Source organism: Dermacentor andersoni, chromosome 1 (assembly GCF_023375885.2).
Source record: "Dermacentor andersoni chromosome 1, qqDerAnde1_hic_scaffold, whole genome shotgun sequence".
NCBI classification, from domain to species: Eukaryota; Metazoa; Arthropoda; class Arachnida; order Ixodida; family Ixodidae; genus Dermacentor; species Dermacentor andersoni.
In genome coordinates, this window is record NC_092814.1 from 288,631,812 (window position 1) to 288,658,614 (window position 26,803).

Here is a 26,803-nt window from a genome sequence, read left to right on the forward strand (position 1 = left end):
ACGCGTTATTTTCCCATACGCTCGCTCTTTTGTGGCGCTTGCTCATTCGTCGGTGTCCTTTTAATTTATTATTTTGCTGCGTCACGAGTACCCGTGCAGCGAGGGATGGTCCTTGTTGTGGACGATGCAGGTGCCGCGGAGCACGTGCTTTCATGTTTTCGATGCCACTTCGTCGTCGTCCAGGCGTCTGGCACTTCACCACGACTGCACTTTCATTGTAAATAATTGTAATTGCATTTGTATTACACTTTGTATTACTTCTTCTACACAGAATACAACGAAATTTTCGAGAAGTCTAATAGCATCGTCGTAATATCAGACGACGGTGTGATTAAAATGAATTAAGAGTGTCTTTGACTTCCGAGCGGAAATAAAAATAGACTTCATTGGTAACTGTAAGCGGGTATATATATCCAACGAATAATAAAAGATACAATGTAGGTGAGACCATAGTTTATCCACCGCCGTGGTCGTAGCATGAAGACTTGAAGGCCCTTAGTTAGGGTTCTGAGGGCCCCTCTGTTCACGCCCCCTTCCTGCTTCTAGTTTTCGTCGCAGCGAAAGACAAACTAAAACTCAAGTTATGATTTTTGGGGCGGCAGGCTGAAGCGTCACCTTGACCTCGCCAGGCTCCTCGCATCAAAGCGCATGTGAGCTCAAAGGCTTCGCGGGATCGTCGTCTAAGCTTTCTGGTAAATTTGCCTTCACTGACTGTTTTCAGGTAACAACGAATTCCCCCCCTCCCAAAAAATTGGCGTACAATTTTTTGTTTTATTTTTAATGTGAAAGCATGATATGCCCCATTATTCGAAAATCTGGCAGCGGCTGCGTGACCGAGCGATGGTAGCAAAAATGGCGGACGGCGCATAAATCTTGGGATTGACGTCAAATTTCTCAAGGAAGTTCCTGTAAACAAAGTGAATTGATGGCTTTGAAAGAAACTTTCGTACACAATTCGGTTGGGTCGGGAATCAAACCCGGGTTCCTGGGATGCAAGATGAGCACGCTTCCGCGACGGCACGGCCGCTGCCTGGTTCTGGCTAACTAAAGGTATGCCTAGTGCGTGCGTCATTGCACACGTCACGCCGCAGCCATCTGGCTGACTATAGGTGTACTGTAGTGCGCGTGTCATTGGGCAGGTCACGGCGCAGGCAGTGGGAGGAAGTGGCGACATGTCCTTTTCGGTATAAAATGAGCGCGCTACCTCCCCCGCGCATTTTGTACACTTTATTTTAACGCGACAGCGTTGACGGGCTCGTGTCGCAGAAAATCCGGCGTCGGACGTCGCTTCAGCCATGCGATTTTCGAACCACTCATAACCAGGCCTTCCATGTGGTGCAAGGAAGTTACTGAACTAATTGCATTTATCAAGCTAAGATACGAAAAAAAATCGTAAAGTACCGCTCACACAGAACCTACAAACATGATAGCGTTGGATTGTAATTTGAGTATACGAAAAAATATAATTCTTTTACGCGAAAGCTTAAGGAAACCCCATTTTCAGTGTTTCTACATAGACCGGCCACGGCGTCCGCCATTTGCGGACGCCGGCGCGCGAATATCTTGGAGGCCACGCAACGGTGCGCATGGTTCCTTGCAACACTTCCAGATGGCGCTCGCCTCCGCCGCATCGCAACCCACGCAAGAGGCCGCATTTCTACTAGAAAAACCGCCTTCGTGCATAGCGTTCTCCGCCAGCGTTTTGCGGTAAAGATTATGATTACATACGCTCTAGTTGCCGCGAAGCGGGAGAAGCAGTGAGGAATCTTTGAATGCTATCACGTTCCACTCTTGAATGCGAAGCGCTAGCGTTCTCCAAATTTTTATACACATTTGATGTACATATGTACGCCACTCCCACCTCCAACCACTGACGAAGAGGTGACCCGGCGTGCGCAACTCAGTGCGCGGCACGACACCATACACGCTGCACTTGAGGACACAATATACGACGACCTTCATCAGCTTTGCCAGCATCACGGCATAGCGAATCCATACGAGTACATCTGCGGTTGTTTATGGTCTTTGTCCAACGTGCACGCACGCACGCACGCGCACGCGCACGCGCGCGCGCGCGCTCACACACACACACACACTCACACACGCACACGCGCACGCACACGCACACGCACACGCGCACGCGCACGCACGCACGCACACACGCACACACGCACACACGCACACACGCACACCGAATCAGAAAAACGAACTTTAATGCATGTCGAAGATATCAATCGAAAACATTTCACCAAAGGGACTATAATGCTTTCGCATTCTCACACGTAAGCAATCATGTCACTGCCGAATTTTTTAGAGCGCAGCTCTTAATGGCCCGGAGGCGGCGGCGTAACCGAGCGAACGAGCACAACAGCGAAAGATGAAAGCGAACGTGGACTGGCGGATGAAATACACGAGCCGCGGATGGCGGAGGCCAATTAGAGAGGCCCCTGCAGTGACCTTCGCGCGGGAGACTGGTTTCATGCGGATACGCCTGACCGCTCGATGCATACTCGTATCTGGTCTCAGCCGGACAGCTTGTTTCGTACTATCGTCTGCTCGCGTCAGCTCTTGCTCGCGCTTGTTTGGTTTGCTTGGTTTTGCCTCGTTTGCACTTGTTTCGAGTGTCATAGTTCGCGATAGTTTTGTAATCTGACTGTATGCGCAACACGAATTGTGTGGTATTTTCAGGAATCTAAGCGGCACCAGTGATTACACTGGAACCTTCGACGTGTCATGTGCAAAAGTCGACCCGATTGACCCGCAGATCAGATATTGGACGATTGCCTACTATGCTAGTACAGGCGTGCCCCCTCCTAGCAGGAATACGGGAGCTCGTAGCATCGCTGCGCGGAGCGCCACCACCGGCGCCTCATGAAACCTTGGCAGATGACTAACCATAGCAGAGGACTCGCCGGGCTTTTCACCAATCGCTTTTATTGCGCCTGCGCTACAAGAGTTCATGTGGCGCCGATGGTGGGGCTCTCCGCGGAACGATGCTACGACTCCCGTGTTCCCGCTAGCAGTGGCCGCGCTTGTACATGTTTCTTTCTTTACCTCAATATATCGCGAAATGAAAACACGTATAGAGCTGCGCTCAAGTTTCACGTTAGGGGGTATCGGTATCGTAATCAACGGTGATTCTCTTTATTTCAACATAAAACGCTGAAGCCAGAGTATATCTATATCTAAGTATTGTCAAGATACAAGTTGCTTGCAGACGTCGGCACACTGAAGCCCCTCAAGAGTGAATTTATTTCGCACAGCGCCTAGTTTATAATGTCAGTTGTGACACTTTATTTTTCGGTTACTTGCACTGCTTGCGTTATGCTAAGATTACGTTCTTCCTTTATAGTCGTATTTTGCATTTTGAGTATTTGCTCTGTTTATATGCCATGTTATCATGCGTTTCTTTTGTCTTTGTGTTGTTCTATGACTAGTAATAGCATATTACAAGGAGTAACACTTACAATTTTCCCATCCCAACATATGGTTACTTATTCCAGTCAACAAAGAAAAGATGAATACACGAAGCTAAATATATGCGCAGAATACTTCACACCTATATCCCACAAGATTTCATTACTCAGTTATGCCAATAAAGAAACGATAATCACACGATAGTATTATTATCATGCATATTATTGCACCATCAATTAAGAACAATCTCGACTAATTAGATCTTCCTTAACGGGGGCTAAGCAAACAACGGCTGCTTGCATAAAGATGGTTTTCAGCTCGTATTCATCCGAGGCGTTCACTATTAAGAATGCACTATCATCTGACTTCTCGTGTCCCTTGCGAGGGTGTTTGTTATTTAGCCAAGGCTCGTATCACTAGAAGATAGCTCGAACGTTTTGAAATAGCTGGACCTTTACTTACCAAAACCACTATCTCATTGAGAGGCACGCCGTGGCGGATAACTCCGGATTACTTTTGACCACCTCGGGCTCTTTAACGAGCTCCTCAATCTAATAACAGCGCGATGGCAACCATGGCATGTACCATGTGGGTGAAAGCAAAAGTAATCGCCGCTGTTCTACGAAAGTCCATACGCGTCACTTTGACGACACGCAGGTGCACGTAGTAAGCCGCAGCAAATTGCTTTCTGTGGAGACGCTCCGGCGCGTATGTGGGGCAAAAACGACGGTTTTTATTGGCTCGTTTTCCTTGTCCAGCGACCCATCCTCAGTGTCTGTCGTGAAGGGCGTGCGACCTTGTGTCGGCTGACAAGCCTGGAGAAGCCTGCACCGAGTGCGCGTATACAGAGCCCACGCTGGCTGGACGCGCTCACGCAATGCCGCTTTTGTCACCGCTGGTTGTTGGCTCATCCACGGGTCTTCTGCCGCTTTTCTCATTTTTCTCTTGCCTGCCTGTCTTGTTTGTTTCTTTGTTTGGGCGGGAGCGAGGTTATCGCTTTCAGGAGACACGCTCGTTGCGGCCAGTTGATGTCTACTTCTCCGTTCGCTACTTTTTCTTTTTTGTTTTTCAGTGAGGCGTGCTCTTGCGGACGTCATCGCTCCTCGAGTGCAGGGCTCGCACGGCTCATGACTCACTCGAACTCGCCAACACTACCCGCTTGGAGCACACTGACAGGCCGCTGCAACGGGCTACCATATTTAGAAACCCCGCTGCCTTCACCGAGTGCGTACTTTTACTGTAAAGCGAAATGTGCAGCCTGAGGGAAATTGATGCCTTGGTCATCCACTGTAAGTTATTAATTGAAATTACACTAGCGATGGCTATATTTTTACATTTCGTGTAACTGCTTTTTTTTATGTCATTCAGAATGAATAAAGCGATAGCTCAGCACAAGTTCAAAACATACCAAGAAAACGCAACAAGACATTATAAAATATGTTGGAGTAACACACCACTTTCGAAAATAAATTGCAGAAAAACGCATTTTTAAAAAGTCGCCTAGCACTTGCCAACACGGAACTGCCTGTCACACTTGTAATAGTTATTCTTTAGTATACTTATCTAGCTCGCTGGAGAGTGGACAGTGAAGCCAAGTGCATGAATTCGTGCACGTTTATGTGAACTTGCACTATTTGTCGGTGTTTTATTCTTCACTGTGTTTTGCTTTTTGTGCTCTTACATTACACATCGAGACATCTTTTCTAATGCTCACTGTGGCTGGACGCTCGCATGTCGAGGATACAGCGTGCTCTATATTGATTAGGAGGCCAACTCGTAGATGAGTAGAGTTTTCCTATATGCAACCTTCTTCACTTTCCTTTTTCTTTCGTTTTTTTTTATATCATGCATTCCTCAATGGCTGGAGTATTTTTTTTGTTGATTGGAATAGTAGGCCCATAGGTGGCCCATTTGCCCGAAAATCATTGAACAAACAACAAAAAGCCAAGTCCATGAGCACTGATGAGCCACATAACGAACAAACTTATAGCCTATGTCGAAAACTGTTTAATGATACCAGTTCCGAAAATACCCAGAAAAACAAGGTATTGCGCGGCTCCCGTAGGCCAAAGACATGGTAATCTGCTCATTTTCACGCTACTGGTGTGCAAAAAACCGAAATTCACAGGACTCAAACACACAGATTGCACCGTATTGGACGTTGTCGTGAAAAGTATTGAACTAAATTGAGTTATTACTGGCAAAGCATTCTAGCCAGTCTAGGTAAGCAAACGCAATTCGCCACGTTTTCCGTCCATCTTCGTGCAGCTTGAATCGGTTCTATGTTCTATGCTCCGAAGGCATCGGCTTCTCTGTGTAATGCTAGATACACAATTACTGAGACTTCCGCTCATACCAACGAAAACAGCATTGTGCCTCCCATCAATTTCTTCGTGTAAGAAAATGGCACATCCCACCTCATTTAATTATAGTTATTACTACAATCCTCCACTTAAGAAAAACTTACTTTCCAATCCTTCATTCATATTTCTACTTGTATATTGCGTCTTTCTTTTGGACGATGTGCGCGGGCGCCCAGACGAAGAAGACGAACTGCTCCTGAGTCTGGAGCTGTCGGCTGAACTGGCCAGCGCTGCAGTTATTTTTGTACATGTACTTTGTAAATGGTCTGTAGTGCTCAATCCATCGTTCGCGTAAGATTTTGGTGGAGGTTGGCGTTCCCCGTTGGCATCCTGTAACCCTGCTGAGTAATGAACTGAAGACAAGCCGATCTGTTTACGTGGCCACCGAATTGGCCATGCAGCTCGTCACTGGCGCACCTCCTCGAGGTCCCCGTATTCGAGATGCTTTACCCCCTCTCCTCGACGATATGCCGATCCTGGCCGCTACTGGCCTCGTCGTATGTCTCCAGCCTCTGACGTTCCTGTAGATGACCCTCGTACCACTCGCTCGTCGTCACCTCAGTGCCGTCGTTCCATGCCCAGTAATTTGGGACATTTCGTTCAGTTTCCATTTTTCTCCACCACGTGGCGTATCAGCCTTAAAGATTTCAAAAATCGCGCCATGACGTACGCCATGGCGCACTACTAAAAGAAACATAATAAAAAGAAGCACACCTTGAGAATGTCGCTTCCCCTCGGCACATGTAAACGAGTGCGCTTATGCATCAGCGTTATCCGTAAGACGCTCAACTACATAGAGTTTCTAAATATGAAACTCTATGGTCAACTACCTGCTTTACTGGCAATGAATTGACGATTTTGCTAGACACCTGGCCAGACAGCACGTCCGCATTCCGGAGAGATGTCTGGCCGTGATAACGGCTCCCGCGAAGCTTCGTTGAACATGTTTTTCTTGAGCGTTTTTTTTTTAATATTTCTGCAACAGGGTGGCCACGCGCTTGCGGATGCGTCAGGCTTCTGTTTCATGAGTTTCCTACAAAATCAGTGGGACCCATTGTTTAAGAAGCTTTAGCTCGAGCCTATCTCAGATGCCGGCTACTCAAATACACGTAAAACGCAAGAATGCTTTTATGAGAAAACCGCCGAACCGGGTTGAATCAAATTTCTTGCCTTTAGAAGATAAATTTAAATTGCAGTGACTACAGCAAATGGAATTATGATTTAGACAATAGAAATTTTCACAAGAATAGCAGGATATCGGTAAACTTGAAGAAAAGACTAGAAACATAAAGTTCACAAATCCGCAACTCATCAACGTAAAATAAAGGCGCGCTTTCTATTAACTGCATATATTGGAGCATCAAAAGCGAAAAAAAATTATGCACGCATTTACTACATATGTAAATTTGTTACAATGTTTGGAAGGGTGTTACTAATGCAACATTCACAAATTATTTAGGGGTACATTTCAGGGTGCCTTATGATATATCATTGCTGTGTGTTTTAGATGTATTAATAAGCGCAGTTTGAATAAATGTCATATCGTTTATAGTTGCTGAGGTAGAGTTCAACACAGTTCTACACGTCAAGTTTTGTTTCTCGAAATCTTGCAATTTTTTTAAAAGCCTACGTAAAGAAAGTAGACAGCTTAAATAAAATATCGCTTCAGAAATCACTACATTTTAAAGTTTTCTTTTAAATTCAACATAATACATAAGATTTCGTGCAGTGGTTGCTCTGAAAAGCGATTGCCGATTTCGCCTTTATTTAGATAGGAGCCGCGAGCTAGAAGGGCAAAAGACATCAAGTTTGCTGCGGTACACCACATTCGCAAGTAGTGTACTCCAAGCGACAATTGTTATTGAAAAATAATGAATATTTAGAAATGTTGTTGCAGAAAACATCTCATGATGACTGTCGATAGTAATACTTAGCATTCGAGCGTGTTGCAACGCACCATATTTCTGAAGTCGCGTTTGTTCAATATCTGTAGTTATCATTCTGAGACTTCCGTTGGTTTGATTATGTGTGACCTAATCCGGTATCCTCTTATGTTGGTATAGCATTCACATGGCATAGTAACGATTGCAGATGTCGCCATGATGAAGACTGTTTGACGCCGACGCACTAATGACTATGTAATCAGAGAAGGGATCACATCGATGGAATTAAAAAGGCGGCATGACGACAACGGGATGACTACAATCATATCATCATCACCATCATCATCATCATAATGATCATCAGCCTGGTTACGCCCACTGCAGCGCAAAGGCCTGTCTCATACTTCGCAAAGGCCTGTCTCATGTACTAAGTGTGGCCACGTCGTCCCTGCAAACTTCTTAATCTGATCAGCCCACCTAACTTTCTGCCGCCCCCTGCTACGCTTCCCTTCCCTTGGAATCCAGTCCGTAACCTTTAATGACTATCGGTTATCTTCCCTCCTCATTACATCTCCTGCCCATGCCCATTTCTTTTTCTTGATTTCAACTAAGATGCCATTACCTCGCGTTTGTTCCCTCACCCAATCTGCTCTTTTTTATCCCTTAACGTTACACCTATCATTCTTCTTTCCATAGCTCGTTGCGTTGTCCTCAACTTAAGTAGAACCCTTTTCGTAAGCCTCCAGGTTTCTGCGCCGTAAGTGAGTACTGGTAAGACACAGCTGTTATACACTTTTCTCTTGAGGGATAATGGCAACCTGCTGTTCATGATCTGAGAATGCCTGCCAAACGCATTCCAGCCCATTCTTATACTTCTGATTATTTCAGTCTCATGATCCGGATCCGCAGTCACTACTTGTCCTAAGTAGATGTATTCCCTTACCACTTCCAGTGCCTCGCTACCTATCGTAAACTGCTGTTCTCTTCCGAGACTGTTAAACATTACTTTAGTTTGCTGCAAATTAATTTTTAGACCCACCCTTCTGCTTTGCCTCTTTAGGTCAGTGAGCATGCATTGCAGTTGGTTCCCTGAGTTACTAAGCAAGGCAATATCATTAGCGAATCGCAAGTTACTAAGGTATTCTCCATTAACTCTTATCCCCAATTCTTCCCAATCCAGGTCTCTGAATACCTCCTGTAAACACGCTGTGAATAGCACTGGAGAGATCGTATCTCCCTGCCTGACGCCTTTCTTTATTGGAATTTTGTTGCTTTCTTTATGGAGGACTATGGTGGCTGTGGAGCCGCTATAGATATCTTTCAGTATTTTTACATACGGCTCGTCTACACCCCGATTCGGTAATGCCTCCGTGACTGCTCAGATTTCGACTGAATCAAAAGCTTTCTGGTAATCAATGAAAGCTATATATAAGGGTTGGTTATATTCCGCACATTTCTCTATCACCTGATTGATAGTGTGAATATGGTCTATTGTTGAGCAGCCTTTACGGAATCCTGCCTGGTCCTTTGCTTGACAGAAGTCTAAGGTGTTCCTGATTCAATTTGCGATTAACTTAGTAAACATTTTGTAGGCAACTGACAGTAAGCTGATCGGTCTATAATTTTTCAAGTCTTTGGCGTCCCCTTTCTTATGGATTAGGATTATGTTAGCGTTGTTCCAAGATTCCGGTACGCTCGAGGCCATGAGGCATTGCGTATACAGGGTGGCCAGTGTCTCTAGAGCAATCTGCCCAGCATCCTTCAAGAAATCTGCTGTTACCTGATCCTCCCAACTGCCTTCCCCCTTTGTATAGGTTTCAAGGCTTTCTTGAGTTCTTCCGGCGTTACATATGGGATTTCGAATTCGTCTTGACCATTCTCTCTTCCATTATCGTCGTGGGTACCACTGGTACTGTATAAATGTCTATAGAACTCCTCAGCCACTTGAACTATCTTATCCATATTAGTAATGATTTTGCCGGCTTTGTCTCTTAACGCATACATCTGATTCTTGCGAATTCCTAGTCTCTTCTTCACTGCTTTTAAGCTTCCTCTGTTCCTGAGAGCATGTTCAATTCTTTTCATATTATACTTCCTTATGTCAGCTGCCTTACGCTTGTTGATTAACGTCGAAAGTTCTGCCAGTTCTTTTCTAGCTGTAGGGTTAGAGGCTTTCATACATTGGCGTTTCTTGATCAGATCTTTCGTCTCCTGCGATAGCTTACTGGTATCCTGTCTAACGGAGTTACCACCGACTTCTATTGCACACTCCTTAATGATGCCCACAAGATTGTCGTTCATTGCTTCAACACCATGGTCCTCTTCCTGAGTTAAAGCCGAATACCTGTTCTGTAGCTTGATCTGGAATTGCTCTATTTTCGCTCTTACCACTAACTCATTGATCGGCTTCTTATGTACCAGTTTCTTCCGTTCCCTCCTCAGGTCTAGGCTAATTCGAGTTCTTACCCTCCTATGGTCACTGCAGCGCACCTTGCTGAGCACGACCACATCTTGTATGATTGCAGGGTTAGCGCAGAGTATGAAGTCTATTTCATTTCTAGTCTCGCCGTTCGGGCTCCTCCACGTCCACTTACCGCTATCCCGCTTGCGGAAGAAGGTATTCATTATCCGCATATTATTGTGTTCCGCAAACTCTACTAATAACTCTCCCCTGCTATTCCTAGTGCCTATGCCATATTCCCCCACTGCCTTGTCTCCAGCCTGCTTCTTGCCTACCTTGGCATTGAAGTCGCGCATCAGTACAGTGTATTTTGTTTTCACTCTACCCATCGCCGATTCCACGTCTTCATAGAAGCTTTCGACTTCCTGTTCATCATGACTGGATGTAGGGGCGCAGACCTGTACAACCTTCATTTTGTGCCTCTTATCAAGTTTCACAACAAGACTTGCCACCCTCTCGTTAATGCTGTAGAATTCCTGTATGTTACCAGCTATATTCATATAATTCAGGCATCCGACTCCTAGTTCTCGTCTCTCCGCTAAGCCCCGGTAGCACAGGACGTGCCCGCTTTTTAGCACTGTATATGCTTCTTTTGGCCTTCTAACTTCACTGAGCCCTATTATATCCCATTTACTGCCCTCTAATTCCTTCAAATAGCACTGCTAGACTCGCCTCACTGGATAACGTTCTAGCGTTAAACGTTGCCAGGTTCAGATTCCAATGGCGGCCTATCCAATCATATGACCATTCTTAAATGACGGCATAAGGTATAATGACGGCAGCATGACGACTCCAACATCAGGACAATTGGATGACGATGAGTGTATGACGACGATGACATGACGACAACAGGATGGCGACGATGGCATGACGAGGCCGCCATGATAGCGACTGTCTGAACCCGACGCCATGACAACGGTCGCACAACAGCACCGGTATTATCACGATTGAATGCCGACAGCATAATTACGATAGAATCACGAAGAGGGATTGACGTTGATGGAACGACCAAAGTAGCATCATGACCTTAGTGATGTGATGACAATGGTAAAACGAACGCATGAAGACGACGGCATGACTGCAATGGCATGACGATGACTGTGTGACAACGCGGCATGACGAGAGTTGGATTACGAAGTTAGAACGCAGACGATGGAACGACCGTGATGGCAGTACGCCCGTGGTATGAGGATGAGTGCATGACGACGACTGTATAATGACAACACAATGACGACGATAGCATGAAAAGCCATGAGGACAATCGGATGACCACGAGTGTATGACAACAATGGCGTAACAGGGACTGTATCACGAAGCCTGTATGACGACGATGGCCCGATGACGGCGGCATGACGAAAAGCGGTTGAAAAAGCTGGAATGACGATGTTGCCACGTCCACAACGGCATCACCACCAACGAGTACGTACCTAGTGGCTCAAGCTTTTAGACAACTTGGCCCATTGGGTGGGTGTAAAAGGCATAACGACGACGGGATGACGATAGTCATATAGCAAAGCTTAAGAGGAAGCTTTAGCTCGGGTGCTCCTATCTAAATACATGTAAAAGGAGAATTCGTTTTTCTCGGCAACCACAACACCAAATTTGACGGGATTTGTTGCATTTAAAAGAAAAACCTAAAATCTAGTGACTGTTGGTTTCAAATTTTCGATTTAGGTCGTCAATTTTTTATTAAAAATTGGCAAAAATCGCAAATTTTCTGAAAACGAAACTATCAAGTTTACAACTCTTTAACTCAGCAAGAATAGGTGATACCGCAATTATGTGAATTGTACCTAATAGCACATCTAAAGCGGACAAATTTGACATCTTATACATGAATCTCAAAAAATGTATTAATATGTAATTACAACTTTTGCAGAACCCTCGTAAACAACGTAACAAACTCACGTAAGATGTAAAATGACATATGAAATTTGTCCGCTTTGAATGATCTAATGGATGCCGTTTACAAAACCGCGATATCTCTTCTTGATGCAGAGCTATTAGTTTGTAAACTTCGTGCTTCTATTTTTTTCAAACTTCTGAAATTTTGTAAATCTTTTTAACAGAATTCAAGCCCTAAATCAAAATTCCGCTTCCAACATTCACTAGAATTTAACTTTCTCTCTCAAAAGCAACAAATTTCATTAAAATCGGTCCAGGGGTTATCTCAGAAAAACGTTTTTGCGTTTTTACATGTATTTGAATAGGCCGCGTCGGAGTTGGGCCCGAGCTAAAGCTTCCTCTTAAGACCATGATTGAACGACCATGACGGCATCATGACCATGACCTAATAGCCCAAGCTGCTGGACAACTTCTTAGGCCATTGTGTTCGCCAAGGAAGGAAGGAAGGAAAGAGTGGAGAAGGAAAGGCGGGGAGGTTTACGAGTTTAGCGCAACTGGTTTGCTACCCTACACATGGCAGCGGAATGGGGGGATGAAAGATGGGGAAGGGAGAGAGAGAGTACATAACACAGCACACACATCGTCAGTTAGAGTCTATCACTCTTGCGTGGTACGTGACATTACTGTCACAGCCACTTGTCCAATCCCGTCTCTTTCAAAATCCGAACTAATCCCTTCGTCGCCTTCAGCTGGGATGTCTTCTGTCGGCGACATGTGAAAATCGTTTCAAGTAAGAAGGGTCTATTGTCAAGGTGCCCACCATCCTTCAACAAATCTGCTGTTACCCGATCCTCCCCGGCTACCTTCCCCCTTTGCATAGCTCCCAAGGCTTTCTGTACTTCTTCTGGCGTTACTTGGGGGATTTTAGATTCCTCTAGGCTATTCTCTCTTCCATTATCGTCGTGGGTGCCACTGGTATTGCATAAATCTTGTATATATATTGTATACTGTATTGTCGCCATTATTTCTTCGTAATTCCATCGTCGTGACTGCATGCGCCGTCGGCGTGCGGTCTTCGGCCTCCACTCGCGAGATAACCTTGGCGAGCGATGGACACAACAAAGCGGGCCAAACACGGATACAGTGTATGTCCTATATAGCCGAATCACTTGAAATCTCAGCAGAATCAATACAGATTCTAAGTAAAGGTACCTTAGTCAATACGGTGAGTCGCTGCGGGGTCGCTACATTGCGTGAATGTTATTCGTATGAACTTGGATAGTCATCTAAAGATGGGGTCTGTCGGAATACTTTTGTCCACCCGACACTAAAAAGCTGTGGTGAACATTGTTCCCAGGTTACTAATACCTTGAATTCCTAGAGTTGATCATGCTCAGGCGTGAGACGGATCACCCGACGTTCGATGGACGTATCGCTGTGAGTTTGACAGCGGCCTCGCCAATCAACAAGGGGAAGCGCATGGGGTGGTTGGGAGTGGCAGCGAAAGGCAAACTTCAAGACGTACCAGACATCACCGAGTCAAATCAAAATGGCGAACGGTTAGAAAAATATTTGCATTGTAATTGCGCTAAAGAGAAATGAAACTATTTGATATCATGGTGCTAGACTCGCTGCAAAAACAAAAACAAACAAAAACACTGGACAGTCTTCAGGTATTCAAGCGATCCTTGATCACAAGAGGAATAAATGATGACAGGAGTTTTGGTACAGATGGTTACATTTTTCAATAGTTCAAAACGTGCTTAGAGGCAGTGTGGTCTGCAATATTTTGTTGTTGCACAAAAAAAAAAACGGCAGCATGTTACAATCCCGTAACAAGTGAAGGCCAAAGCCTGCTGCCCACTTGGTAATGTGCCGTCTCGTATCGTCGCGTTGCTGCTTATGCAGTCTGCGGCTTCGTGCGCTCGTATCACTTCCTCCGTCGCTTGTATAGCGGGGTCAGACCCTCGCCACCGACGTTTCTCTTCTACTTTGCGCTTCATCATCTTAGCCTGTGATTGAAACGTATGCTGTTCTATGTATTGTATGGGTGATTTCAATGAATGTATGCACTATTCGCTTCACTTTGCTGAGTGCTTGTAGCCTCTGCATTACGAAAGGTTTGAACCTTTGTATTTTTTGCTTGCTTAGCCGGGGGGGAGGGGGTTATGACCCATTGCTGATGATGATAGTTTTTGTACCACTGGACCGGACGACGCGTTTGTTTTTCACGGCCGCCTTATGTGCTGACGTCCCTGATGTGACAGTCTGCACTGCCTGTGCGTGATGACTTTAATGGAAAAACAAAAATAAATAAATTTTCAACAAGTTCTTAGAGCACTTAAGTGGTGACAAACAAATTCTGGGTAGTTCATTTATAACTTTTATTGTGTCTTAGGCATAGAGCAATTCACTATTGGTTTCCATTATTTTTCTTGATTATGTACCAAGCTAGTTGAAGATTCTGTCGTTGTTTATCGCACAATTAGTGCAACTCCTTCAATTTAGACGTTAAAGTGTCCCTCGTTCTTAGATGAATACTTTAAGGCTACCCGGATCCTGCAAAATTTCTCTACATTGGTACACTCTTAAGCAAAATTACACCCTTTTGCCACACAACGATAATCGTCATCTGTTTTGTTCGCATTTCCTTTCTTGAACGCGGCGAGCCCGGTACTTCCCAGTAACGAACGGCATGCGCGTTATCAGCATGACATAGCATTCCCGACAGGAAAATATCGGGCGCGGCATTTTCACGTAAGGAAACGCAAGCAAGGCAGCTGACGATTATTGTTGTGTGGCAGAGATACACCCAGAGGGTGTAACTTTGCCTACACTCTACGCTCTTAGAAAAATTTACACCCTTCGGAGCTTATCTTGTCCCACAACGATAATCGTCATCTGTCTTGCCCGCGTTTCCTTTCTTTAACGATGCGAGCCCGGTACTTCCCAGTCACGAACGGCAAGCGCGTTATCAGTGTGACGCAGCATTCTCGACAGGAAAGTAGCGAGCGCAGAGTTTTCAAGAAAGGAAACGCAAGCAAGGCAGATGACGAATATTGCTGTGGGACAAATATACACTCCAGAGGGTGCAACCGTTTTAAGAGTGTAAGAAAAGTTTACACCCTTTTTAGTGTATATTTGCCACACAACGACAATCATCGTCTGTCTTGCCCGCATTTCCTCTCTTGAAAACGCTGCGCTCGTTACTTTCCTGTCGGGAATGCTATGTCATGCTGATAACGCGCATGCCGTTCGTTACTGGAAAGTACCAGGCTCGCCGCTTTAAAGAAATAATTTAATTTTAATTATGGGGTTTTACGTGCCAAAACCACTTTCTGATTATGAGGCACGCCGTAGTGGAGGACTTCGGAAATTTCGACCACCTGGGGTTCTTTACCGTGCACCTAAATCTAAGTACACGGGTGTTTTCGCATTTCGCCACCATCGAAATGCGGCCGCCGTGGCCGGGATTCGATCCCGCGACCTCGTGCTCAGCAGCCCAACACCACAGCCACTGATCAACCACGGCGGGTGCTTTAAAGAAACTAAATGTGGACAAGACAGATGACGATAATTGTTGCGTGGCAAATGTATACCCCAAAGAGTGCAACTGTTTTTAGAGTGTAAGAGTGTAGCTTCGTTTCAGCCCCCTAGAAAGAACTACAGGGGTGCTGCGATAGCGGCTCGCGTGACGTGAGAGTACGGACACGTGCCTGTCGTCTGCTGCACTTCGGGCGGTGTCCGGGCGCCTTCTGCAGTGTTTTCGTTTGTTCGCTCTCGTTCCCTCTGCTTGTATGCTTACGTTGGTCGTCTCAAATATCTCTTTGCGACGTCTTCGCTGGCGAAAATCTATTCAAGGAGCTTATTTCTAAGATGACAATGCAGTTATCAAAGGCAACGCTACAGTGCAAGCCGAAGGAGCGTAGACCAGCTCATTGCGGGTTTTTTATGCGCGGATCGACAACCACAGAAACATAGAATATAAGTATCCAGTTATGATACCATAGCTGCCGCGGTGCAGCAAGCATGTCACAAACGCTGGCTATATATTACTTCTACAACAGTTACATTGAATTTAGTGCGCTAAAACAGGTTTGCTCACGACGAGTATCTCATGGTATAACATCGAATTTTTGCATTTCTTCAAACAAACACTTGGCAGTAACACAAGGACTTAACTAACAATGAAGTTTAGACTCTACCAGCACCACTTGCTTCTCAAAATTACGCGGGTCTTCACGTGCTTATATTAGGTGGCGGTAATTGGAAGTAAAACTAATTGAAGCTTACAACAGTTTGCAGAATACAAAAAGGAATGTTCCAATACTATTTCCCTTTCCGTGCTGCACGTTCAACTCACTTAAGCAATTTACTGGTGTTTGTTGCTTGAGGAACCCACATGACAAATCTGTTTGGCGAGCCGACACAGACTTCTCGGCCCAGATTTTTTAGCGAAATATGCCTGTTGGACCGTATGGCTGCAGCCAGAAAGAAGCCGAAGCGTCATTAATTAGTATGTGTCATAATGAAGACATCAAAATTCCCCGATGGAGGGCCTAAAATGAAGTGAGATACGTAAGGCTTGTGGTGTCTTCCTTATGAAGGTTTTCCAGGTTCTCTTTTATGTACTAACCAAGCGGGTGTATAATTAAACAACGCTGAACCGAGACATCGTGAGGCAGAAGGTGCTTGAATTTTCCTTTTCTAGGCACGCTAAGCTCTGCTGTAGTGCCTCGAGTATATTTTAGGCATTGCAATTGGCGCTGTAAAAAATTGATTCATGTTTTCCATTCGAAGTTTTAGTGAACTGATGGATTTCGTGAACAATGCTTGCCTCGCCATAACGACAGACAATTGCTACCGTTGCGTGAGGGGTGTGCCATAATGTCGATAAAGGCTACTGTGGGCCACCATGAAACATTTCTTCACTTACATTTGTTTGGCTCTTGATCTTAACCACGGAATTTTTCTTTCAGGTGATTGCTACTATGGTATTTGTGAATTAACTATGTAAATACTCTACATGACCCACCGTCGTTTTAGCAGCCATGAGCAATTCGTTTTATGGGGGACTGTTACAGAGAGCGGTGAAAGTAGCAGTAACTTCTTCCATACGAAATGCGTGCCTAACCCGTTCTTTTATGCACTAATAAAGGCGCCATATTTGACTAGACGAACTCACCAGAATAATAAGAATCACGATGACAGCTTCTCTGGGCAGTGCCTTCCTAAAACGGAGAACATGCTAACACCAAATACCAAGATTTTTCCTTCCGTGTAAAATGCATTGTCTCTCATAGCTAAATACTAAGGCAATGGTAAGTGATTAGTAAAGCATCATACACAGCTTAGTGTGTCGAATTTACAGACATTCTTTTTACGCAAAATTTATGTACAGATACGGCGCATATATGCATTGCACCACCAGTAGAACCCTTCAACGCTGCGTAGCTCGCGATATCCTAGCCGCAAATTTTCTCAGATCGTGCACTTTTGAAGAAGGAACTGTGGTTCAGGCATGACAGCAGAAAGACGCCCACATTTCCTTCAATAAGTACGGCTCCAGCCACCCATACCCCAATCATACACGAAGAGAACGAGCACGCGCGGCAGCCGAGCGAGCCGGAGTGAGCGGCGTCCTAGTCGTGACGTCAATCGCGAGAGGGCGCCCCTCCAAATTCTCGCCATAACATCCATCCATACATCCCTCCAGCCGCTAACAGGCTCAAGGGCTAATGGCGAACAGAAATAGGCCGGGCCTGGTCGAACCGGGCCGCAGTCTTTTCGGCCCGGCTCTAGTACGGGCCAGGATCAAAGTCAGCGCGCCGGGCTCGGGTGGTTCAACGCGTGGTACTGCTGGGCTCGGGCTGGGCCTGGGCCTGAAGAACCGGCTCGTGCAGTGCTCTACTTTGGAAAGTCTGAAAAACAAATTCTGACATGATTATGGAAGATTGAATAAGCCGGCTTAAAGCATTACCTGCATCTATGTTCAAGCAAAAGAATCCACTCAAGTTCTATTTACAGGGAAGCTGTAAAGGGCTAGCCGATTCGTCCGTCCGTCCGTCCGACCGTGCGGGTGTCGCCTGTACGTCAAAAACTCCTCCGCCGCAACCTCATGCGCATGCGCGAAAACAAAACTCGCAGCAGTCGCTCTGAATATTATCACCTTCCGTCTATTATAAAGTGCACTACAATTTCAGCGTGATGTTATCAGTCCCGGTGGTCGCTCTGAATGTTATCATCTTATCGACCATGTTATGACGCATGACCTTCATGGCCAAACAAAAAACACAGGATGGCGGCGCTCCTTCGCTCTCACCGGAGGGTCGAAAAGCATAAAAAACCATATAGTGTACCCACCAATCGCGACTTTAACGCCAACCTAGTGCGCCCCGACGGCAATCGGAGTGTATCCTTCCTGTTGGAAAGATTTGGAATTGAGTGCTACATAGATGTCAATGGGCCGACCACGCGTTACCGGTCGTGTATAGTTCTAACCTTTGCCACGCATTTGTCTAGCACAATAGTACACCCGATTGCGGCGTACCAGAGCGACCACAAAGCTATGGTCACTGTGGTAACGAATGAGACAAAATGGAAACGATAAAAACCACGACGTTGCGTGTATGCGTCTTTATTCAACCAATACAGCAATCCTATAGCAATCATTGTAAATCAATATATTTATCATCAACCCTATACAGCTTCGCTGGTTATCCTTATTCATAGAGTGGAAGGGCAATAATTTTTTTTCCTTGATCTTCAACTTAGAAAGTGATTGATTTTTTTTCTAGTGCAATATTACGCACATCAGAAAATGTATCCCACACAGTGCAATCCTAATTCAAAATTGGTAAAACTTGTTTGTACGCGCCTAGGTTTACGGTAATGCTTACGTGTTTTAAACGTTGTCGCAAGAAGCCAAGGTCCCGCCCTGCGTTTCTACCTACGGTATTAACATGTTATCACCAAGAGCCATCCTCTGACAACATAACACCTAAATGTTTGACTGATCAATTATTTTTTTGATACTTAACAAATAGGTATGTCTGAGTTTGTTATATATATATAGTAAACCTACGTGTACACATTTATTTATGTTCAGGGACATGCTATTAGTGATACACCATTTTAAATACCCGGTTCAGGTCGGCCTCCAATAAAAAACAATGTCTCATTGGATGCCCTTGCCCACAGGGCTCAAGCTTCCGTAAAAGATGTATCTAGTTTTCGATAACTTACAAATATGATTATTAAAAACAAGAAAGAGAATGGGCCTCAACATGGAGCCCTGCGGCACACCAGACGTTGCAGCAACATCTGAGCTACTCCCATTCAAAACAAGTCTTCGAAGTACTTACTTGGCAACACTGCGTTGTAGCCTGTATACTCAATAAAAGTATTTGCGCCTTCATATTACCACTAGCCTCACTTGTTCAACTTATATCAACTTTAGTAACAAAGCAAAAAAAGAAAGAATCTCACTTTGGGTTATTTGCTCCGCTACGTTAATAATGTCACAATCCTCACTCAAGTTAGTACTATAGAAAATACTAATACGAACAAAATGAGAGTATGCATCTGCCTTATGGGATTCCATTAACTTTATTAGCGCATTAAACCTTCTCAAAATTACTCCACTCGTTTTATGTTATCAACTCATGATCGAATAGCTACTCTAACCAAAAACAAAACTAACGTTCGACTTCCAGCTCTTAAACTAATATCTCCATAGCAGCATTATCGAATCGTATCGATCAGCTGTGTAAAGGAGGTATTAAATTTAGTCACTTTAACTTTCTTAAGCTTTTCTTGGCTTCGCACATCTATTCAATGGAATTGCTTCCCCAAACAAATCCTAAAATATACTAAGAAACGCAAGTTTCATGCAATATCTGCTAACGTACGTTGTGTAATCTGAATTTGTTAATTACTGATTATGTTGCTTTATAATTCTTCGCAATGTCAGGTAATATTGTATTGCCGTAAAGCTGCGTTCCTGGTGCACACAGACCTTTTTTTCCATTAACCATCCGCTAAAATTGTATGATTAGAAAGTTATGTTTTAACCATTGCATTATTTCTTTGTTCTTCTCGACCCACTCCTTTCTGTAGTGATTTCGAGCGCTGATGGCGTAAAAAAAGAAATTATGACATTGTAAAAAGTACTTTTTGTATGACGGCCGGCGAGCTCCGGTGATGCATTATCATCATGGTCATCATCAGCAGCAGCAGCAGTTAACTAATGAGTTGTCGCTCTTAGACCCTTATTTTGTCTGTGCATGAAAGCTTTTCTTCATTACTGAAATGACAACCTAAGCAATGATATCTTGAAACTTGTATCGCAATATCGGATTATCTACGAAACCAAACTGCTTATGTATTTCTGGACTCACGCGCTAAAATAGCAAAAGCAAAAGTGCCATGCTTCATAAATGCAGTGGATGAAATTTGCTGCGAAAAGACAAAGCCGCGCAAAATATTTGAGATTTTAATTTTATGCCTATAGCCAGGAAGTTTATGGGAACAAACTGTTGTGTATTATGAAATTCTCAGGCGCCTACGGTATTTTCCCAACATGTGGAGAAGACAATTTAACTTTGAAGTGATTCACAATTCGACTTATTTATGTTTCCACCACATATATGATGGAGAACTATGTGCATGACAAATAGGATGGCACATTGAAGGACAAAATTCTTAGAAAATTTTGCAAAATTTAACTGCATTTAACATATTAACAGCCCATCTTTACCCTCGAACAGATCAGAATTCAAATAAATCCTATGCATCGAAGTTTGCCTTGCGAGTATTATGAAGTACACTTTCAGTTTTTTTCCTTGTAATTTATGGTATATAACAGTTGATGACAGTTTTACGTATAGGCTATCAAACTGTAGACACTATATTTTTTGTCATAATACGGAAAACATGCAGCAGAGTTCGTCTCATCAACCCGTCGGGAGAATTAGGTGTGATATGTAGATCAGTTTCTCGCCATGGGTAAGATAGGAACCCCTTTCTCGTAAATATGTGTCTCGGTTCATAGGTGTGTCAAAAGCGAACTGATTGTTCGCAATTTCCCTGCGGCCAACGAAGTGATTGTGAAAAACTTTCGCTGTTTAAAGGCGTGGTAGCTCCGGATTTTCGCCCCGTTTGCTGGTTTTTTTTTTCGAACTCTGTTGTTTATGGACCGCTTTGGCGGTTCGTAATTACTACTGGCGCCTATCTACAAGGTCCGTCGTCATCTACACCCTCCTGCTGCGTCGTCCAACTCGAGTTCTTGCGCGGCTTCGCGAGTGCGAGTGCCCCCGCGGCACTCGCCGCGTCTGCGCGGAGCATCCAAGCTGCTGTCCGCTGCGTCGAGGGAGCGGAACATTACCGATGCAACTGCCATCCAAGCCAGGAACGTCTCCTTCGTGGGGACAAGTGCAACGTGTGAAGGCGGTACCCTGAGCATGGATACCACCAACATGGAGCAGAACAGCCCTGCTGTCGTGGCGCACACCTCAGCCAAGAGAACGAAGGAAGCTACTGGCCTCCCATCGGATGAAAATGTAGCTCCAGCAGCCCCGAAAAGACCTCGCTCATCCCAAGGCCTGCCCGCACGACCGACACGCACGTCTCCTGAGTCGCCAACGACATCGTGGTACAAAGTGGTTATCAAGCCTCGTGCTAGATATGACATGTGCACTCTGCACAACCGTATCATTCAAGCGGCCCTGGACGCCTGCCTCGAGACTTCCCGATTTCAAGGTTTTGCTCTACACACACCCACTAATACGGTCTCAGTACGGGTGTCTGCTATGGCACTAGTTTATAAACTCGAAGAACTGCAACAAATACTAGTCTCGGAAGAGTGTGTCCTTCCAGTCCAGGCGTACCTCGCCAGTGGTACAGATTTAAGACGCTACATGGTTAATGGCGTTGACCTTGACGAAGAAACCGAGACGCTCCTGCAGGAACTATCGTGTCCCACACACAAGGTCGTGGCTGCTCGCTACCTAGGCAACGGTCGTACGTGCCTAATCACGCTTCAAGGTCCTAATTCCCCACCTGAACGTATCCTGTATTACGGCTGCGTACTGCGCCCGCGTCCGTTCAAGCCTTCCGTTGTGTACTGCTACTCTTGCTTTAGACAGGGACACATGAAATCATCCTGCCCCTACCCACCTAAGGACGACACCATGGAGCCTGAACCGTCGGCATCGTTTAGATGCGGCCTATGCCAAACAAACGATCATGACATCACTTCCACGACGTGTCCTACGAAGTTGAAGGCCACCAAGAAGGCTCGACAACGCCATTCTCGACAGCCGGCAAGGACCCCTCGAGATTCATCAATGAAACAAGTCCCTGTGTACAACCGTTACGCCGTTCTGGCCTCGCTGGAAGAGGACGCTAGCCAGGTGACAAAAGCAAGTACAGCGACAAGTGATGCTGCCACTCGTACCTATAGCGCAGCTGCTAGGTCGTCCACTTCACGACTGCAACGGGCATCACAATCGATAGAAGACACGCCGCTTCCTTTGGCAGACGAAGAGTTCGAGATCGACGCTCGCCTGGCCAACCTTGAAAAGGAAATCCAACGTCTCAAGGAACGCCGTACAGTGCTCCGGCGTCGTCATGACGGAGCACGGCCGTCGCATTCGCCGTCGACGTCTAGTCCTGCTCAAATGGCTAACCCTGCATCTGTGTCGAAGCCTCTTTCACCCCAATAACTCCTGCGCTTCGTTGCGCAACAGCTCCAGCATCTCACCTCGGTTCTACTGGCCAATCTTAATCTATGATGGCTGCTACGTCTTCAAGTGTGCCAGAAGGCATCTTACAGTGGAACTGTCGCGGCATCGCGGGGAAGGTCGGAGAGCTGCGTCAGCGTCTCAGATATGGGAAGCTGCGTTTTTGGGCTCTACTGCTTCAAGAATCCAACGGCCTGCCACCCATTCCAGGATTTGTGGCATACTCATCGCCTTCAATGTTGGATTGCAGGAGTGCTACGCCCGATGTCCCTCCAGGAAAGGCTGCAGCGTATGTAAGATGCACTCTTCATCAGACTCGAGTTGATCTTTCACGGTGGTGTACTCTATGGCAAGAAGTCGTGGCCGTATTGGTTCGTCTCCAACGCACGGACGTTATCATCGTTTCATACTATGCCCGCCCCTACAGCGGTCGTGCGGCTCGGTTGTGTCTCGGCTGGCTGGCGCACCTACGACAGAAACATCCTGGTTGCCCCATTATGGTCGCAGGAGATTTTAACGCGCCCCACACCACATGGGGATACGCTATTTCCAGTGCGCGTGGTACATGTGTGCTGGACACATTTATGGACGCCCAATTCACTCTGCTTAATAATGTGTCAGTGCCTACTCGTCGGCGAGACCACCCTCGCGCGCCGCCACACTCACCGGACTTATCTTGGTGGCTAGGAAGGACGACCGTCTCGTGGTCATGTGAACCCGACTGCTGGGGTAGCGACCATCATCCGATTCACCTTGGCTTATCTTCGGGAGGAACAGGCCGCCTCCGCCGACTATGTCGAGTGGTGGACTGGGATCGATACAGGGCGGTATCAGAAAGCAATATATCCAACTTCATGGTGGACCCGTCCCACTGTCTTAAGGCGGCATTAGTTGAGGCGACACGTACGTCGTGGGTTGATGAATCGCGAACCGCTCCTGATTTGCAACTTCTGCGTCTCTGGGCGTCGCGCCGCCAAGCAGAACTTGCATCAGAACGTGACCCTGCATCAAATACCCTTCGCTTAGAGGCCCAACGCCTTACTGCAGTAGCTCCGCGCCATGAACACCGCTTAGAACGTGGCCGCTGGATGGACTGGTGCTCTTCTCTCGGACCTTCGTCGTCCAATGCCTCCATTTGGCGCACCTTCCGAGTAATGGAACGTGGTCGGCGCCCTCCAGAGCCCGCAGCCTGCGCCCTGTTAGCATCGGGCCAGACACCAGCAGTATTCGCAGAAACTGTCGCCCAGACCTTTTTTCCGGCTTTGGACACAGCACCGCCTCCCTTCATTGTTCAAAACTGCCTTCCCGCGGACGCAGGCACGCCGCCTACGCTCTCTGACATCGAGGGTATACAAGCTGCCTTTACTATGGCGCAATTTTTAGCGGCAATCAACCTGTCGAAGCCATGCAAGGCACCAGGACCGGATGGCATACCGTATGAACTTTATAAAAACACGGAAGGCAAGGTTCTCGAAGTGCTGTTGGGGGCCATAAACGAAGCTTGGGCTACAGGAGTCATCCCCGATTCTTGGCGGCATGCAGAAATGGTCCCTATTCCCAAACCCGGAAAACCCCAAGATAATATCGCTCATATGCGCCCAATAGCACTAACCTCAACGTTAGGCAAGCTGATGGAGCGTATGCTCGCGACACGTATTACATGGTGGCTCGAGTGGTACTCATGGTATCATCCTGGCCAAATCGGGTTCCGTGCTCATCTAGGCGCAGAGGATGGCCTTGCGTACCTACCTTCTATGGTTCTCATCGGAGGCCGCTCCCGAAGAATTCGCACGATTCTGGCAATGGATATTCGTAAAGCATACGACCATGTGAGTCACGAAGTGATTGTCGAAATTCTCCATTGGCTTCAGTTCCCTAGCCGTGTCAGCACATTCGTCGAAGCCTTCCTGTGCGCTCGCACCTTCTCCATTCGCCTGGCTGGCCAAGCAGCAGGTCAGTTCGTCGCACATCGGGGTGTCCCACAAGGATCTGTGCTCGCACCAGTCCTTTTCAATATTGCTCTCCTTCCACTAGCCTTGAAGCTAGCCACGATACATAACGCACAGTACATAATGTACGCAGATGACATCACTGTCTGGTCAGTTGATCCTGAAATCTGCCACCAAGAACAAGCCCTCCAAGAGGCCCTAAACATGACGCACAACTGGTGTGCTCAGATAGGCCTTGATATTTCCAAGGACAAGACGACGTACATGTCAGTAGCGAACAAGTATGGGCGCCGTCTACTGGCACTCCGGCCTCTTCAGTTAACTCTGGATCAGCAACCATTACACGAGGCTTCAACTCTCCGTGTACTCGGCCTTGAAATGGATTGCTCGGGATCTGCGGGACCATGGGTCAAGAATGCAAAGCAACAGGCTGCAGAAACGACGCAGTTGATACGTCGGATTGCGAAGAAATCTGGCGGAGCGAGCACCAACATGGCTCGCCTTCTTGTCCGTTCTGTATTGCAACCACGACTCGTCTACAGAGCCCAGTTTCATCATCTCACGAAGGCACAATGGGCTCGCCTTGAGGCCATTAATAACGAAGCTATGCGGGCCATAACGGGACTACCACGTCTCACTCCGTTGCCAACCCTACAGGCTGAGTCCCAACTCAACACTATTGACGAACTCGTACACCAACGTCGATGCGCGCGCGCCCTAAAGCCATCATATTTCGGCTCGGCTGCTTCACTGGCCCGGTACATGGGACACGAAATAGACAATCCAGCATCTACGAGACCCGATGTAGCTCCGTGGAAAAGGGTACACAATTAAGTGACAATAAGCCTCTTGGTCGTCTGTATAGCCCGGTTCCTCGTCAGGCGAATGCCCATGTTTCCCGCCTTCACCGTGCCGATGACAATCAAGACGATGCGACTCTTGTAGCATACACTGATGCCAGTGTTAATGGCACCATAATTCACACAGCTCTCGTGTGTCCATTGATACCAGAGGCAGGCCAAACGTGCTCGTATGTTGCCGATCCTGCACCACCGGCCTACCTTGCCGAGCTTGCTGCCATACGAGACGGCTTGGCCGCGTTGCTACCTACTGTTCAAGATGCTCGATACTCTCAACTCATCATTCGCACAGACTCGACTCAAGCCATCCACGACATACGTAGGGTATCTCGGTCCACTCTCTTGTCAGATAGCATTCACCGTCTTGCTGCTACTACGAATATCCTCATACGCGTCCAGTGGGTGCCTCGAGCAGCCTTGCCGGGTCTCCTTGAAGCAGATATGGCAACCCACCCACAGATTACAACATACCCACTTCCACATTTCCCTGAAGACGCCTGTGGACGACTGATCCGGGAAAAGGAAAACCTCCGACGTACCACACGAGCTCTCATACCTCCGTGTGGGTCAGATCTCCCTGGTGGGTTAACCCGCCGAGAGGAGGTTACGTTAAGGAGGCTACGTGTCGGGGTCGCGCTCACCCCGTCTTGACCGCTCTCTGGCCACAACAATACCATGGTCCTTACGGCTCATCGTGCCCATTTTGCAACACAGGAATCCAAAATGTGACAGTGACACACCTGTTATGGACGTGCCCAGGACTTCATCTAAGCCGTCTCCGCATCTCCGGGCAACAGGCCTCCGGCCTGGCAGCCCACCCGACCTTGACCCCACCATCGTTCACTCCTAGATTTTTTGCACGAGTCGAACCTATTCGTGTATTTCTAACATGTTTTGTATTATGCCTAAGGGCATGCTTTCGAATTAAAAAAAAAAGCGTAAGCCTTCCGATGACATGCGCCAGAAATATATACAAAGAACGCACTCGTCCGGCACTTGAAAGGTCGCGAGCATCATGCCAAAGATGGAAATACCTTTCAACGGGTTAGTCACGTCCTTGAGAAAAGTACCCGGCCAGGGAGTGACAAGTCATTTTTGAACGACGTGTTGCTACTCTTGTTGTTATCACAGAAGACGACTCTGGACAACGTACCGGGCTTTTTCGTGATGCTGTGATGGTTCATTCTTTATAACGGTATTTGTATTTGTTCCGCGACATGACTTACGTCATCGAGGCAGATTTACAAATATAAAGGTCATGAGTCAGGCGGTGGTACCTAGGC